Source organism: Balaenoptera physalus, assembly GCF_965194825.1.
Source record: "Balaenoptera physalus genome assembly, chromosome: 7".
NCBI lineage: Eukaryota > Metazoa > Chordata > Mammalia > Artiodactyla > Balaenopteridae > Balaenoptera > Balaenoptera physalus.
The window spans coordinates 84,380,828-84,393,670 of NC_138886.1; the positions used below are offsets into that span (position 1 = coordinate 84,380,828).

Sequence of the window (12,843 nt, forward strand, 5' to 3'; positions counted from 1 at the left end):
ATTCCACTTCTGAGTACGTACCCAAAAGAACTGAAAGCAGGGTCTCAAAGAAATATATGCACACCCATCTACACAGCAGCAGCATTATTCACAACATCCATCTATCAATGGATGAAAAAACAAAAAAATTAACAAATATGGTATATACATACAATGGAATGTTAGTCAGCCTTAAAAAGGAAAAAAATTCTGACACATGCTACAGTGTAGATGAACCTTGAAGATACCATACTAAAAGAAATAAGTCAATCAGAAAACAGCAAATACTGCATGATTCCATTCATATAATGTAGATAAAGTAGTCTAATTCAGAGAGAGAAACAACAAAATGGTAGTTGCCAGGGGCAGGTGGGAGGGGAAGAAATGGGCAGTTATTATTTAATGGAACAAGAGTTTTAGTTTTGCAAGATGAAAAGTTCTAGAGATGGATGGTAATAATGGATGCACAACAATGTGAATTACTTAATGCCACTGAACCATATATTAAAAATTATTAAGGGCTTCCCTGGTGGCGCAGTGGTTAAGAATCCGCCTACCAATGCAGGAGACACGGGTTCGAGCCCTGGTCCGGGAAGATCCCACATGCCACGCAGCAACTAAGCCCGTTCGCTGCAACTACTGAGCCTGTGTTCTAGAGCCCACAAATCCACAACTACTGAGCCTGGTGCCACAACTACTGAAGCCGGCGCGCCTAGAGACCATGCTCCAAACAAGAGAAGCCACCACAATGAGAAGCCTCTGCACCAAAATGAAGAGTAGACCCCGCTCACCACAACCAGAGGAAAGCCCGCGTGCAGCAATGAAGACCCAACGCAGCCAAAAAATAAATAAATAAAATAAAATAATTTATTTTAAAAAAAGATTAAAACGCTAAACTTTATGTTATATATATTATATCATAATTTCTTAAAATAAATTTTTAAATCAAAATATGGACCAAAACTATGAATGAGTCAATACGTTAAAGATTGGAAAAAATAAGTTTCAAATGTAAACACAAAATTAAAATTGGGGGGATTGGTTCAAGATGGTGGAGTAGAAGGACATGCTCTCACTCCCTCTTGTGACAACACCAGAATCACAATTAACTGCTAAACAATCATCGACAGGAAGACACTGTAATTCACCAAAAAAGATACCCCAGATCCAAAGACAAAGGAGAAGCCACGATGAGATGGTAAGAGGGGCGCAATCACAATAAAATCAAATCCCATAACTGCTGGGTGGGTGACTCACAAACTGGAGAACACTTATACCACAGAAGTCCACCCACTGGAGTGAAGGTTCTGAGCCCCACGTCAGGCTTCCCAACCTGGGGGTCCGGCAATGGGAGCAGGAATTCCTAGAGAATCAAACTTTGAAGGCCAGCGGGATTTGATTGCAGGACTTCGACAGGACTGGGGGAAACAGAGACTCCACTCTTGGAGGGCACACACAAAGTAGTGTGTGCATGGGGACCTAGGGGAAGGAGCAGTGACCCCATAGGAGACTGAACCAGACCTCCCTGCTAGTGTTGGAGGGTCTCCTGCAGAGGCGGGGGGTGGCTGTGGCTCACCGTGGGGACAAGGACACTGGCAGCAGAAGTTCTGGGACGAACTCCTTGGCGAGAGCCTTCCCAGAGTCCAACATTAGCCCCACCAAAGAGCCCAGGTAGGCTCCAGTGTTGGGTCGCCCCAGGCCAAACAACTAACAGAGAGGGAACCCAGCCCCACCCATCAGCAGACAAGCTGATTAAACTTTTACTGAGCTCTGCCCACCAGAGCAACACCCACCTCTACCCACCACCAGTCCCTCCTATCAGGAAACCTGCACAAGCCTCTTAGATAGGCTCATCCATCAGAGGGCAGACAGCAGAAGCAAGAAGAACTACAATCCTGCAGGCTATGGAACAAAAACCACATTCACAAAAAGATAAATGAGATGAAAAGGCAACGGCTATGTACGAGATGAAGAAACAAGATAAAACCCCAGAAAAACAAATAAATGGAGATAGGCAACCTTCCAGAAAAAGAATTCAGAATAATGATAGTGAAGATCCAGGACCTCAGAAAAAGAATGGAGGCAAAGATAGAGAAGATGCAAGAAATGTTTAACAAAGATCTAGAAGAATTAAAGAACAAACAGAGATGAACAATACAATAACTGAAATGAAAACTACATTAGAAGGAATCAATAGCAGAATAACTGAGGCAGAAGAACGGATAAGTTACCTGGAAGACAGAATGGTGGAATTCACTGCCATGGACCACAATAAATAAAAAAGAGTGAAAAGAAATGAAGACAGCCTAAGAGACATCTGGGACAATGTTAAACACAACAACATTCTCATTATAGGGGTACCAGAAGGAAAAGAGAGAGAGAAAGGACCCAAGAAAATATTTGAAGAGATCAGAGTCGAAAACCTCCATAACATAGGAAAGGAAATAGGCACCCAAGTCCAGGAAGCACAGGGAATCCAATACAGGATAAACCCAAGGAGAAACATGCTGAGACACATAGTAATCAAATTGGCAAAAATGAAAGACAAAGAAAAATTATTGAAAGCAGCAAGGGAAAAACAAAAAATAACATACAAGGGAACTCCCATAAGGTTAAAGAAATGAAAGGAATACAAATTGGAAAGAAAGAAGTATAACTGTCACTGTTTGCAGATGACATGATACTATACGTAGAAAATCCTAAAGATGCCACCAGAAAACTACTAGAGCTAATCAATAAAGTTGTAGGATACAAAATTAATGCACAGAAATCTCTTGCATTCCTATACACTAATGATGAAAAATCTGAAAGAGAAATTAAGGAAACACTCCCATTTACCATTGCAACAAAAAGAAGAAAATACCTAGGAATAAACCTACCTAGGGAGACAAAAGACCTGTATGCAGAAAACTGTAAGACACTGATGGAAGAAATTTAAGATGATATCAACAGACGGAGAGATATACCATGTTCTTGGATTGGAAGAATCAATATTGTGAAAATGACTATAGTACTCAAAGCAATGTACAGATTCAGTGCAATCCTTATCAAACTACCAATGCCTTTTTTTACAGAACTAGAACAAAAAATCTTAAAATTTGTATGGAGACACAAAAGACCCCGAATAGCCAAAGCAGTCTTGAGTGAAAAAAGCGGAGCTGGAGGAGTCTGACTCCCTGACTTCAGACTATACTACAAAGCTACGGTAATCAACACAATATGGTACTGGCACAAAAACAGAAACATAGATCAATGGAACAAGATAGAAACCCAGAGATAAACCCCTGCACATATGGTCAACTAATCTATGACAAAGTAGGCAAGGATATACAATGGAGAAAAGACAGTCTCTTCAACAAGTGGTGCTGGGAAAACTGGACAGCTACATGTAAAAGAATGAAATTAGAATACTCCCTAACACCATACACAAAAATAAACTCAAAATGGATTAGAGACCTAAATGTAAGACTAGAGGGGCTTCCCTGGTGGCGCAGTGGTTGAGAATCTGCCTGCCAATGCAGGGGACACAGGTTCGAGCCCTGGTCTGGGAGGATCCCACATGCCGCAGAGTAGCTAGGCCCGTGAGCCACAATTACTGAGCCTGCGCGTCTGGAGCCTGTGCTCTGCAACAAGAGAGACCGCGAGAGTGAGAGGCCCACGCACCGTGATGAAGAGTGGCCCCCGCTTGCCACAACTAGAGAAAGCCCTCGCACAGAAACGAAGACCCAACACAGCCATAAATAAAATAAATTAAAAAAAAAAAAAAAAAAAAAGACTGGACACTGTAAAACTCTTAGAGGAAAACATAGGAAGAACAACACTCTTTGACATAAATCACAGCAATATCTTTTTTGATCCACCTCCTAGAGTAATGGAAATAAAAACAAAAATAAACAAATGGGACCTAATGAAACTTAAAAGCTTTTACACAGCAAAGGAAACCATAAACAAGACGAAAAGACAACCCTCAGAATGGGAGAAAATATTTGCAAATGAATCAACGGACAAAGGATTAATCTCCAAAATATATAAACAGCTCATGAAGCTCAATATTAATGAAACAAATAACCCAATCCAAAAATGGGCAGAAGACCTAAATAGACATTTCTCCAAATAAGACATACAGATGGCCAAGAAGCACATGAAAAGCTGCTCAACATCACTAATTATTAGAGAAATGCAAATCAAAACTACAATGAGGTATCACCTCACACCAGTTAGAATGGGCATCATCAGAAAATCTACAAACAACAAATGCTGGAGAGGGTGTGGAGAAAAGGGAACCCTCTTGCACCGTTGGTGGGAATGTAAATTGATACAGCCACTATGGAGAACAGTATGGAGATTCCTTAAAAAACTAAAAATAGAATTACCATATGACCCAGCAATCCCACTACTGGGCATATACCTAGAGAAAACCATAATTCAAAAAGACACATGCACCCCAATGTTCATTGCAGCACTATTTACAATAGCCAGGTCATGGAAGCAACCTAAATGCCCACCGACAGATGAATGGATAAAGAAGATGTGGTACATATATACAATGGAATATTACTCAGCCATAAAAAGGAGCGAAATTGGGTGATTTGTTGAGACGTGGATGGATCTAGAGACTGTCATACAGAGTGAAGTAAGTCAGAAAGAGAAAAACAAATATCGTATATTAACGCATATATGTGGAACCTAGAAAAATGGTACAGATGAACCGGTTTGCAGGGCAGAAATGGAGACACAGATGTAGCGAACAAACGTATGGACACCAAGAGGGGAAAGCGGCAGGGGGTGGGGGTGGTGGTGTGATGAATTGGGAGACTGGCATCGACATGTATACAATGATGTGTATAAAATGGATGACTAATAAGAACTTGCTGTATAAAAAAATAAATAAAAGAAAATCTGGACCCAAAAAATTAAAAAATCTGTTGAAGAGGAAAAATTAAATTAAGTTAAATTTAAAAAAATTAAAACTGATGAGATGAAATTAACAGATGAAAGAGACATTTTCAAGGCAAAGAAAAAATCCCAGAACTCTAGAGTTGTAGCAGGCTTCAAAGATCTCGTGGAAGTCAAATTCTTTCACTCTGTAAATTAGGAGAGAAGCTCCTCAGGGAGGTTAGCAGTCTTGCATCAACTATCATCAATCAGTTCTGCCTACATTCAACAAGAAGCTGTGCCTACCATAAATTAACAAATCTGGAGTTTTTGTCAAAAATAGCATTATTTTCAATTCATTAAACTCTATTATATGTAGACAGTGTTAACATTTTTATTACTATTATTCTACCATAAATCCTTCATTGACATTATTATTATTATTATTCCCAATGTAACCTATACCCTTATAATCATAATCGTAAATCATTTTCCCCACGTGGAAAAGATGTGACACAAAGACAGCAAGTGCTGGGCACCTCTCCTTAGGATGGTTCATCCTCAGCAAGAATTAAATGAGAAATGAAGGGAGCTAAGTAGTTTGTCTTTTTTTTTTTCAGCTTATGAGCTGGGTATCAAGCGAGGTTTCCATACTGTGCCTTCACTATATTTGTCTAACATGTAAAATCCAAAAAAAATTAAATTTGAACATTTATGTGGAAATGTACTACCAAATCTTTTTGTTTTAAGATAGTGTAATTTCAGAATACTAATAATAAAGCCCCCTTGTATCAGCACTTGACTAAAACCCTAAGAAACCTCTCAACTTTCTATGAATAATCTTAACTCTGCTTAAATGTTTTTTTTTTAAAGAAGGCCTTTACAGGGACCCAAAAGTCTGAAGCAAAAAGAGACTAGAAATAGTTACTACCACTTCCCTTCCTAATCAAAGTTTGGTAGAAATCCCCTATGATTTATACTATAAGTCCTCAAAGTGTGGTCTGTGGAACCCTGGGGTCCCAACACCCTTTTAGGGGGTCCACAAGGTCAAAACTATTTTTATAATAATACTAAAACATTATTAGCTTTTTTAACTATATTAGCATTTACACTAATAGTGCAAAAGCAACGGTGTGTAAAATTTCTGGCACCTTGGAACAAATTATAATGGTGGCACCAAACTGTACTGTTATTAGTGATTGTATTTTCACCATCAAGCATCAGCAATTATAAAAAAGAGTCTGTTTCACTTAAGAATGTCCCTGAAATAGTAAAAAAAGAGATTAATTTTATTAAATCTTGGCCATTGCATACATATTCTTTTAATGTTCTATGTGAAAAAATGGTTAAGTATGCATGAAGCATTTCTTGCTATATACTAAGTTATAATGCTTGATGGCTGTCTCAAGGAAAAGTGCTTCTGTAACTGAATTGAGACCTTGAATTAGCCTTTTTCATTAAACACCACCTTTACTTAAAAGAATGACTTAGGTATTTTGGCAGAGGTTTGCTCAGAAATGAATGAAGTCTACTTGTCACTTACAGGAAACAACTGACAATCATATTTGTTGCCAATGATAAAATTTGAGCTTTCAAGCAAAACTTAGATTTCTGGAAAACTCATATCCACCATCATGTCACAACTGGGATAGCTTCCCAATAACTTGTTTCTGATGGACTAGGTGGTGATACTGATATTAACAAACAGATTTTTTCAATATTTTATAATGAAAAGTAACTCACTGAACCAATATTTACAAATGACCAGGGCATGATGTTATAAATTCAGGCATGGGCATTAGATCCACTCTAAGTTCAGACCAATGGATTTTAACATAACATTATCAAAAAGTCCAATGTTATGATTTCAGATTCCATACTGTAACTGTCAGGGAGGAAGAAAACTTTCCTCTACCCTTCTTCTAGGTTATCCTGGCTGGTCTAAGAATTAAATTGGCATGAGACAGATTAACAGGAGAAAAGCAAATTTAATTTCATATGTATGAGAATCCCATCCACATGAGGGGTCAGAGACCCTCCATACATCAGAGTTTCAAAGACAGAAAGGTAAAATGAAGTGTATATGTCATCCTGAGCTACAGAATGGGATAGGGGCCTGGGGCTTCCAAGAACTAAGGACAGTAAGAAGAGCAGATGTTTGACAATATGATGTTTGTCTGCCATATAGATGGGGCCACTAGGATAAAATTTATCTCTGTTAATAACTCTTTTTCTGGGAAAAATCCCCAATTTAAATCCTTCTAGGTAGTTAAGGAAGGGGCAGTAGTTTCCCTTGAACAGGCAGTTTCTCAACTGCCTTTAGCTCAAAATAATCCACACTCAAAAGTGGCACATTTTGGGGAGGTTCATTCCAAACCCTTACATAACTAACTAAAAACTGTCATATGCTGAGTTTTGATGTAGTACCAAACAAGTATATCCATAATTATCTGGAGGCTATCAAAATATCCCTTCCTTTTTCAGCCATTAACTGGGTGAGGCTGGATTTCTCTCTGTATATATACTTCAACCCAAACAATATATTGCAATAGACTAAATGCAGAAGCAGATATGAGAATCCCGCTGTTTCTATTAAACCAGACATTAGAGATTTACAAAATCTAGAATGCCAGTCTTCTCACTCCTTTATTTATTCTTGAAAAATAGTCATCTTTCACTAAAAAATATGTTTATATTAACATGTAATGGGTTTATAATGATCATTTTAAGTGAATTAATAAAAATTTTGCATCTTTGCTTTAATTTATAATATAGTATAGATATAATCCACAAAAGCTTTCTGTGGTGCTCAATAATTTTTTAAGAGTATAAAAGGGTCCTGATACCAAACATTTGAAAGCACCTGATGTAAAGAACAAAGTATTAATATCAGATCCCTGCAAACCAAAAAGAACAAGAAGTACATTTAAAAAAATTTTTTTTAGTTTTCCTAGGAAAATTACATGAAACTGAAAAGGAACACTATGGCAAATCAAAATTAACCTCATTCTAAGTAACATCAATACAGAATTTAAAAAAAAAGAATGCTTAGATGAAAGTGATTTTGTATATCCAGGAAACATGCAATATCTTGATCAGATAAACACATAAATATATCCATTAATAGTTTGATAGATAATATTTTTGATAGCTGCACATGACAGCCAAAGAAACATGCAATCACAAACTCAAAAACAGGTGATTAAAATAGCAGCCACCACCACCATAAGGGAGACAATCCAAGGTTCTGTCAGAAGGGACAAACAGGGATACTACAGCCACTCTCCGGCAGCATCTCAGGGCACCCAGCTCAGGGTCTAGCTGTTCTAAACTAAACTACATGCTTCCAAGTCCGGACAGTAACACTAAGCTCTCACTTAGCCCCAAAAGAGCAAATGGGTCATCGTGGAATTAATCTGGAATAACAGTGCTCGATCAGCCCAAAGCCCCTTTTCGGCTTACTAGATCCTTTGCACTTAGGAAAAACACTAGCAATATTTACTGAGCATTTACTATGTGCCAGGCATTGTGGGCTAAGCACTTTATATGTATTAACTCATTTAATATTCAAGATCATCTTAAGATTATACACCATAATTATCCCCATTTTTGGAGCTGAGAAAATTGAAGCACAAAAAAGATAAATAACTTGCTCAAAGCAAAGCCAGGATTCAAATCCAGCCTGTCTGGCTCTGAGGCCCAGACCCTTAGCCACTACACTGTAGTACACAAAGGCACAGTACCCAACAATAATATATAAAGTTTAAATTCAGTGTCCACTGTAGACAATTTCTGTTGTTTACACTGAGACCTACTGCCTAAGAGAAGCTCCCAATTTGCAGAGAGCCCTCTGACAGGTCATCCATTACTACCCATGCACTGTTCAACTTCCAGGTATTAAGGGGCTTCGAGCAAGAAAAGTAGATTTTGGAAGGTGAAACTGTGGAGATTTATTTTTTGTCCAAGATATAGAATATAATACAAATTAGATGATTTCACACATCTTGGACCTCTTTTCCTTCCACTATTGAAGATAAAACCGTTATTATATAAGAATCTAGCTAGACTATTCCAAAGAGAATAATGCCTCAATTCAAGTCAATTGAAAGAGCTTTATAAAAACTACTTTTACAAAAGTTCCGATTACACTATACATTTAAATGTTTTGCAATGTGACTAATTACAAGGGTAGCTCTATGTCTATACTTTTCATTTCAGTGTTCAGAGTGAGACTGCAGTTCTAAGTATGTGTTGAAGCAATTCAAGGCAGAGTTTTGAGGTCATTAAAAAGGAACCTAGGGGGCTTCCCTGGTGGCGCAGTGGTTGAGAATCTGCCTGCTAATGCAGGGGACACGGGTTCGAGCCCTGGTCTGGGAAGATCCCACGTTCCGCGGAGCAACTAGACCCGTGAGCCACAACTACTGAGCCTGCGCGTCTGGAGCCTGTGCTCCGCAACAAGAGAGGCCGCGATAGTGAGAGGCCCGCGCACCGCGATGAAGAGTGGCCCCCACTTGCCACAACTAGAGAAAGCCCTCGCACAGAAACGAAGACCCAACACAGCCAAGGCTAAATAAATAAAGTTAGAAAAAAAAAAATGAACCTAGGGCTTCCCTGGTGGCACAGTGGTTAAGAATCCGCCACAACTACTGGGCCTGCGCTCTAGAACCCGCGAGCCTACTGAAGCCCTCGGGCCTAGAGCCCATGCTCTGCAACAAGAGAAGCCACCGCAATGAGAAGCTCTCGCACCGCAACGAAGAGTAGCCCCCGCTCCCTACAACTAGAGAAAGCCCTCGCACAGCAACGAAGACCCAATGCAGCCAAAAATAAATAAATAAAATAAATAAATTTTTTTTAAAATGAACCTACAACTTCATTGTAGAAATTAATTCAAGCAAAGTGGAATGGGAAACAGAACAAGTCGTGTTACAACTCAGCCTTAAGGATGAGAAATAAGGAGTGGATAAGGCACTGCTAACTATCTCACAGTAATTACATAAGAAAATGCTTACAGATCTTTCAGGGTTTTCTTTGGTTTTAACATTTGGCACACGTTTTAAAATATGTACCATTATAAAGTGCCTTAAATAAATTACTACTTTTTTGGCCTACTGAACTGAAAACATTCCACAATACAATTACAAAAATAACTTTCTGGGGCTTCCCTGGTGGCGCAGGGGTTGAGAATCTGCCTGCTAATGCAGGAGACACGGGTTCGAGCCCTGGTCTGGGAAGATCCCACATGCCGCGGAGCAACTAGGCCCGTGAGCCACAACTACTGAGCCTGCGCATCTGGAGCCTGTGCTCCGCAATAAGAGAGGCCACGACAGTGAAAGGCCTGCGCACCGCGATGAAGAGTGGCCCCCACTTGCCACAACTAGAGAAAGCCCTCGCACAGAAATGAAGACCCAACACAGCCATAAATAAATAAATTAAAAAAAAAAAAAAAAAAATTTAAAAAAAAAAAAAAAAAAAAATAACTTTCTGGTTTTCTCAGGGAAAAAAAAAAGACAATTTATAAGACGAATTCAGAGGTTAACAAAGAAAGAGATAACCCGATTTACATAAAGATTCCAACACGAACATAAATGGTAAGTGAAAATGAGTGATCCAGAAGACCGATAAAGTCCCTTCTACCTACAAACTGTCGTACATCATAAACACTGCTACAATTTTGAATACCTGAAAGAAAAAAAATCACACAGAATTAATATTGCCAAAGAAAATTTCGACTGAGTCTTACAACATATTAGGTCATCGGCAGTGCTAGACCTGCAAGCACTCGAGGAAGCTATCTTAAAATGAGAAATGGGCTTTAAGTTATCAACATTCACAACGATGTGTAAAACTCTATTCTGTAATGAGTAAATGCCCAGGAAAGGAAACGAACCAATTCAAAACTGCACTGGTACTTTAAGAGACTTAAAGGCACAGGAGGGAAACAACCATTGAGCCCAGCAAGCCTTTGCGTTGGGTTGCAGGAGTCCCTGAACACTTGCATGAAGAACCCGCAACTCAGGAAGGAAGGCTGGAGGGAAACTCTGCACTGTCATCTAGGGCGATCTGATTCAGGTTCAAATCAAACCCACAAAGCGCCAAGTTGTAAGCAGAGAACATACTTTAGGCCAAGCCACCCACTGAGAGGGAGCAAGCCCAGCCATTGCCGACGTCACACCACAGCCCACCCTGAAGCCCGGCGCACCTAGTGGGTGGGAGCTGGGGCGGCTGGGGAGGCGGGGTACGCGCCCGGCCCCTGCCCTCCGCCCCTCGGCTCCGCTCCGCGCTGTACCGCAGCCACCCGCGCGGTCACCACCGAGAGAAAGGGAGAGCAGGGCAGGGGGCCGCCTCTGCCCTGAGACCGCGCTGGGCACCCTCCGCGGGGACTGGAACGGGGACGACCGAGCCTCCATGGGTGGGGGCGGGGCGTTTTCCAGAAACCGGCCAAAGGCCCCACCCATCAGGGGTTCCCCTCAAGACCCAGTCCACCCCCCGAAAGACAAGGGTTACACAACCTGTCAGGTAAGGGGCGGAGGGATCGCAGGGCGCAGACCGGTGCGGGCCCGGGGTCGCTCCTCCCCGGCCCCTCCAGCCCCCAGGACGCCGCGGCTGAGGAGATAGGAGGGGTGGCGGGCGGGCGGGATAGCCGCAGCCGAGGGGCTGCCGGCCCGGACGCGCTGACGGCGGCGGGGCGCTCACCGGCTCAGGATGGGGCGCTGGCAGGGACTGGGTAAAGCTGCAGCAGCCGGCTTGGCGTCGGCAGCGCGGGCAGCTGCTCTCCGGGGGCCCGGCGGATGCCTCGCCGCCCGCCGCCGGGTGTTTTCATACAAACCCCGGTGGCAGAAGAGGAGGAGCAGGCGGCGGCGGCAGCGGCGGCGGAACCTGCCTGCATCCCGGGCAACGTCAGCGCGGCGCCCCGCCCACCGCACTCCTTGGCCAGCCGGTTCGCGCGCGCCGGGCGGGAGGGAGGGTGGGGCACGCGTGCGCGCGGGCCGGGTGGGCGCGCGCCGCGGGGAGGGCGGGGCACGCGCGGGCAGGAGCAGGGTGGGGGGTGTTGGGGAGCGCGCGTGGAGCAGGAGGGAGCGCGCGCAGGGGGGAGGGCGGGGCGCTCGCGCCGTTGTTTGGGGGCGGGGAAGGCCGGGCCGAGAGTCTGGAGTAGGGCATGTGGGCGACGCCGGCTGTGGTCCCCTGCAGCTGCCGGCCTACCGAACCAAATGGTTCTTCGGGCGGCTGCCCATGTCCCGCAAGTCACCTTCCTGTACGCTCCCAGTTAGAGACAACGCCTTTTCCCAGAACTAAGCCGGAGCTTACGCCCGCCCTCTTAGGAGGCTTTTAGCAGCACCGGGCCAACACCATGCCACCCCGGTACCTCCGACCCACGTGGTACCGGGGTGGCATTGGACCCTGGGGACCGCGGTAAAACTTAGCCTTTTCCTCACCTCAAGGAGAGTCCATAATAAGAAGGTGAAGACAAGCAGCTATCACAGCTGGGCTCCCAGAACACAACGAAATTCCACTTTGTGGCCCTGCCTCAGTAAATCAGATACCTAGTGCTGCAACGAACAAAATAGCATGCTGATTTAGTTTTTGCTTTTTTTTTTGTAATGTGCGTACATATAGTCACAAAAATGGTAATGCTAAATGGGCCACTGAAGGCAGAGACGGAATGTTTTATCTGAGCCAAAGTAATGTGTCAGAAAGGTAAAATACTGATACACCCCCTTCTGTTTTGACTGCATGTAAACGCACTATAATATATTCTTAATGAATACTGCCATTTACTTTTTTTCAAGAGCATGATCATGTTTGCTGCTGTTTATAGTAGCTGTTAAGGAATGTAAAATTATTACAACCAGTTAGGGAAATAAACTGAGAGCTGTGAGGTTTTAGTTTTGTTTTCTTACCATCAAGTTTAAAAGAAATTAAGCAGGTGTGAAGGTCATTCAAAAGGTAACCCGAGGTGCAGCACCTGTGCTTTCTGCAGTTTGCCCTTGG

The 12,843-nt window shown here is 42.4% G+C and overlaps 1 protein-coding gene across 1 annotated transcript in view; it reads right to left on the bottom strand.

Annotated features, from left to right (window-relative positions):
• AGTPBP1 (ATP/GTP binding carboxypeptidase 1) overlaps window positions 1–11,729 on the bottom strand; it is a 176,312-nt gene extending 164,583 nt beyond the window's left edge. Inside the window, 2 exon segments of the mRNA XM_082469598.1 lie at window positions 10,489–10,533; window positions 11,548–11,729. The gene's annotated coding sequence lies outside the window, so the exon portion shown is untranslated.
• Between the last annotated feature and the right edge of the window lie 1,114 nt (window positions 11,730–12,843).